Below are 6000 nucleotides of genomic sequence, written 5' to 3' on the forward strand. Positions count from 1 at the left end.
TCTCTCTCTCTCTCTCTCTCTCCCTCTCTCTCCCTCACATTCTAATACACTGTCTTTTTCCTGTGATTGTCCTTATTGGCCATAATGACGACTTATGACTCTAATGCACACGCAGACAGACGGAGCAGAAACACACTGCACTAGAGAGCAGACAGTCAGATCATCCATGCATGAACTACACATCAATGCAGGTACATGCACTCAGAGAAGTTGTGGAGTAAGACAAACTATTCAACCCTCTCTCTCACGCACACACACACACACACACACTTGCACCGTGTCAGAAGAGAAAGAGGAAGTGCAGCTTTTGTGAGGAGGAAGTGTAGTCAGAAGGCTAGAGGAGCCGAACTGATAGAATTCCCACAGTCCAATCAGGTTCCTACACAGGTCTGGAAAAGGATGGAGAAGAAGAATTTATTAATTTCCAGGCTTTCCTCAGCTATAAAGTGACATGATTTGCCCAGATGAAAGTCATATTCCCCAGTTAGTATCAGTGGAATACCGGCATAAATCAGCAAACCTGGTCAAGATATTAAGTTCTGGGGAAAAAAAAGTATGGAATCATGAAATGGAAAACCTGTGTATCTCCAGATCCAGAAAGTCTGTTTTCAGAATTGAGGATAAACTGGCTGGGTTTCCCCATTGGAATACAGGCATTTCTGACATTTTGCAGCAGTTGGTTTTGGCGTCACCTTTCACCTTTAAGCATGCGCTCGCTCCGGCGTGGTTCCTCATGGGCATCCTCGTCACGCTTTCCTGCAGATAGTACTGAGAGGAGAGAGAGAGAGAGAGAGTGAATGAAACTCCCTCACAGACACACATGACCCAGCATGACCCCACAGGCTGCCTACGCACAGCTAAATTTAGCCTGCCGGTGGTCTGCAGACAGAGAGAGAGAGGAAGCCAGGGGCAGTTTCAGGTGTGAATAAGGCAAATGAAACTTCGTCAGATGTTGAGTGGAGAAACGTCCCGCGTCACACTTCAAGTAGCGCAGGGTTAAAAGCAGAATGAGGAAGTGAGTCTCAAACCGCGGGGGTGTTTCTATATTCGGAGCTGCAGGTGCCAGCTGAGGAAACGTCACAAGAAATAAGCTCTGCACTGAAAATCAGTTTGTTGGAAAGGTGTGACATGTTTTAAGTTGAAGTACGCCTGTTGTCATTTCACATTTTGTGATATTTGTTGTTGTGAAGAAGAATGAACTACAGAGAAATAGCTGACAGTCATATTGGACCAATGAAATTTTTCAAATCCAGTCAAGAAATTGATATCTGGAAAAAATGGAATATCGAAAAGGAAATCTGGTCAATTATGTAATAACAATTTGCAGCTGATCATGCAATAATCATGTTAACCTAATAAATTTCCCATTATTGTAGTAAAAGTTACATTCCATTAATGCAATAACTTTTTTTTTTCTGTTACTGTAATAATTACTACATTATTCAATTTCATACATTACAAGTTTTTCAGTTTTGAAAGCCGTAATAACTGAACTGATGATGTAATAAGAGTTCAATACACAACACAAGTTAATAAGCCAATCACAAATCTGGTTATTAAATCTGATGCAGAAAAGAAAGCTGCAGAAAAGTGATGGTGTGAAAGATGCCTCGGTGATAAGCTGTACTGACAGGAAATTGATTACGTTAACATTGTTATACTTTTAGCAGCAAATTGTTGTTATGACGGTTTATGGCGTCAATGGGAAGATAATGACATTAACAGATGAGATGGTTTGTTAAAATGAGGTTTCCGCTGTTTCTCAGGTTTGATTTTACTTTACTGTGTCCGGATGTCTTGGCACATTTTAACCTCACAGATGCATTGGCCCAATAAAATAAAGTCTTTTAATCTTTTGCCATAATGTAAAATGCTGAAGATTCATTTTCTGCCATGTAAGGACATTCCAGCCTCCGTTATCCAGAGAGAGAGAGAGAGAGAGAGAGAGAGAGAGACCTTGACTTAGACAGTGGGAGATGGAAAAATCAAGGAATGAGACAAGACAAAGTAGAACAGAGGAGAGGAAGAGTGTGATTGACAGGATAATAGTGGAGGATGTGTGTGTGTGTGTGTGTGTCTGTGTGTGTGACGTCTGCAACATAGGGCGACAGACAGAGACCTCGATATAAACCTGTTGATAAAACTGTCTGGCCACAGAGCTGTCTGGCTTTAGATGTCACACACACACACACACACACACACACTATTGCATAATTGTGAGGAAATTACTGACTGAAGAAACAAACTCTCTCTCTTTTTGTCAAGCGAAGACGGTGTGACGCTTTCAGCCGACCTTCAGCACACACACACACACACGTGTTCACACAGGAACGCATATAGGGGGATATTCATCCATTCATCCAGCGGCCATTCATAGAGGAAGACAAGCACACAGTCCCACCCTGATATAAGCTCAGCAAACATCACAGCATCGGGCCCGGCTGTACCTCTACTCACACACACACACACACACACACACACACACACACTGCAGGAATGTTAAACGACCACACGCTCACTAGCTGTCTGTCATTCACACACACACACACACACACTCATCAAGCTGCCAGTGGGTTGAGGTGTTCAGCAGATGCGTGAAAGGTCGAAGCAGATGAGGAGCGAAAAGGGAAGGAAGGCAGAAGAGGAGATGATAAGAAGCATGAAAGAGCTTCCTGTTTCACACTGGAGGTTCACTGCAGATCACATGGTGCGTTCTCCTGCAGGCTGCTGCTGCACGGACACGGCTTGTCATTTGATTTTGTACAAACATGGGAAATTTGAGGAAGTTTGATCTTGTAGGTTTCATTATTATAACGGAGAGTGAATCCAGGAATTTGATTGGAAGCCATCAACAAATCACATTTCCTCATTTCTCCGCTGCAGCTGAACTTCTGAGCAACATCATCCATCAGCAGCCAATCAGTGGCAGCATATGTCACCTCAGCTGTAACCCAATCAACTCGCTCAAACCGACCAGTGGACACTGACACAGCCATGTGGTTGCTAACAGTGTGTTTGAATAGTTAAAACTGTGTTCGTACGTGTATCAAAGAATGTGTAAAGTGACCAATAAATCTTAGTCTTAATCAAATGGTTGAACTACTATGGAAAACTGCTTGAATTGAAGTAGCTTTTCATACCTTTAATTCTTCACATTCATATTCCACATAGACTAATTTAGACAGTTTAAACAGTGGAGGTGCTTGAGATCAAACAGAATAACTGTCCAGGATTAAGCAATCAAAAAAGAAGTTTCAGTTTCTCCTCTAAGAACTTCTTCTCAACCACACACACACACACACACACACACACTGACTGTGTAAACAGCATGTTTTGGATATTCCAATGAGGAAGTATTGAACCATATCAGAAAGTAAATACTGAAGACATATTATTGCCCGAATACAGTGCCATGTACTGTGTACCGTGTGTGTGTGTGTGTGTGTGTGTGTGTGACCTTTCCCCACTGCACTTCTTTTTTCCAATGAGTTCACCCACAGTTTAATGAGAAAGACAGGAGTTTGTCGTCTGTCTTTCTTCTTTCTGTTTTTCTTTCCCCTCTCTTCCACATGCCGCTCTGTCGCTCCAATCTGCACACTGAGCGAGGGGCGTGTGTGTGTGTGTGTGTGTGTGGTGTGTGTGTGGAGGGGATAGACAGCAGACTTAGGAAATTTACTTTCAAAATGAAATCCGGTACAGATTCCAGATTACCTTCTTCAAACTGAAACATGTCTTTCCTTTCAAACATCTTTCTCAGTAATCCAGTGAGTAATCACGTATTTTTTCCAGTATCTGTTATCTGATGATGAAGGATGAATGATGAATAAATTAAATTTTTTGTAATACAGTCACTGTAATTCCACTGCATGTAGGCTACTCCATTACTGTTGTTCCTGATGTTCCTGTTCTTATATGATGTGAACTTTTCAGGAACAATTTAAATATAGAAAGTGTTTTCCTTGACCTAAGGCTAACAAAGCTTCAACACAGACAGAAAAAAACAGGCCAGTTTTTTTTAAATGGGGGAACAAAATGCATAACTAATGCAGAAAAAAGTTGTGAAGTTGAGAACAACCAGCACTTCGTCCCCTTATTTAAGTTCCAATTCTCACTGTATAGACCGAGCCATCTGAGACCTTCTGTCATTTATTCCTGTCTGCAGCTACTTTGAACCGAGCCCATTAAGCGCTTTGATTTGCGCTGAGAGAAAGGGGAGGAATGAGGAGAGAGAAAGAGAAAGAGAGGGATGAATAGAGAGAGAGAGAGAGAAAGAGAGAGAGAGAGAGAGAGAGAGAGAGGGGAAAAACAGCAGCGGAGGGAACAGAGTGTACCTGCTGCATGAGCCAACCAGACACAGACAGGTTCATCCAGCCAGCATTCATCATGTCAGCCTCTTTTTCATCTCTCTCTCTCCCTCTCTCTCTTTCTCTGGCCAGCATTCATCCACATCTCAACTGACCTGTCTCCCCCCCCCCTCCCCACTTCCTTCTTTAAGTCCCTTTCTTCTGTCTTTCGTCATTCTCCGCCCTCGCCCACATGTTCCCCATTTCTTTCTATCTCCTTAATTCTTGCTCTTTTTATATCCAGCGTTCCCCGACACGTCAATTAGCCTGTTTTTATCTCCTCGCTTCCTTTTTTTTTTTCCTTTCTCTTTTTTGCTCCGTCTTTATCCCTGTCCCTCCACTTATCTCCCCTTTCTTCGGGCGGCGGTTAAAATGCGCAGCGCGTCGGGCACAAAGCGGGCCGCCATCAAGCGTCACCCACAGCAACCAAACAACAGAACTAGAAAAGAGAGAAAGAGAGAGAAGGAAAGAAAGAAAGAAGGCCTTTGTTTGTGTCGGGGGGTCAACTTCAACGGCGTGATGAAGTGGTTGGAAACCGACTGAAACAACAACCAAAACAGAGTGTGGCGGAGGGAGGGAAGTGGATGATGAGGTCAGGCTGCTTCACTGTCACACTCGCTGCAGAACAGAAAGTCTTTTAAACCTGATGCACATCGTGACGGATCGAGCCGGCCTAGGGCGGGCGGGCGGGCGGGCTGGGCCGGGGCGGGCGGGACGCACACACACACACACACACACACACACCGAGCGTGAGGGGAAGCGACTTCTACCGCCGATTCAAATGATGGACCAGAAACACCGCAGCAGTGTCCATTCAAGCCGCTTTTATTAATATTACTGTTATATTTACACACAGCACAGCTGCTTCTGACACACATCCCGACACACTGCAGGGGACTGATTAGTTTCATGTTTAGTTGAAGTGATTCTGTACACAACGCCATAAAGCATTCAAATAAGATCCTCTTATAAAACAGTTCCACGATGTGCAGGAGATTGCCTCTGGGCCCACGTTCTGTCTGGAAAGCAGCTGAATCCTCGGAAGCCGTATTCAGCACCCAAACAGGGTCGTGGTCCCGCTTTATGATGCTTCCCCCCGAAAGAGTAGCAGTAATATATTTCCATGGATCCTAAGGTGAGAAAAGTTCAGGATCAAGAGCGTTGAGCAGTCCAGTAAACACGGAAAATGTCTGTTTGGTCCAAAGGTGTTTAGATCCAACTCCTTTTTGGCTCTTTACAGTGACTGTCCATAGCCTGAGAGTTCAAAGACACTCCAACCCGTCTATGTTTTCATTTAGAGTACAAAGTGATTGTCTTTTGCCATCACATTGTCCCACTGCTGCCGTAGAGGAGTCCATACTGCCGAGACAGACTGCAGAAAAGCAGCAGTGCAAACAAATCCCGGTTTAAGATCCAGTTAAGTGCCCAGTCACATCATAAGCATGGCAGACATTTTCTAAAAGAGGAGCCAAGCCCAGTCTCTGAGCTTGTTAAAGCAAAGCCAGCGGGCCAAGCTCCTTTTGGCAAATCCATAGAGTTTCTGTGTTGGTGTGTGTGTGTGTGTTCAAGTGAAGTGGCTGGCTCCAACCACACTGTGGCTTGGTACACCAATTATGGGTTTGACCATACAAACTCTCTCTCTCTCTCTCTCTCTCTC

The 6000-nt window shown here is 44.0% G+C and overlaps 1 protein-coding gene across 1 annotated transcript in view; it reads right to left on the minus strand.

The window, feature by feature from the left end:
• Nucleotides 1-5157: 5157 nt before the first annotated feature.
• dok1b (docking protein 1b) overlaps nucleotides 5158-6000 on the minus strand; it is a 15487-nt gene continuing 14644 nt past the window's right edge. Inside the window, exon 5 of the mRNA XM_071537185.1 lies at nucleotides 5158-6000. This exon is cut by the window's right edge and continues 1833 nt beyond it. The gene's annotated coding sequence lies outside the window, so the exon portion shown is untranslated.

The sequence above is a fragment of the Centroberyx affinis genome, unplaced genomic scaffold, assembly GCF_046629955.1.
Source record: "Centroberyx affinis isolate AG114_WGS23_722 - 3 ecotype Tasmania unplaced genomic scaffold, CSIRO-AGI_Caff_v1 ptg002987l_1, whole genome shotgun sequence".
Lineage (NCBI taxonomy): Eukaryota > Metazoa > Chordata > Actinopteri > Beryciformes > Berycidae > Centroberyx > Centroberyx affinis.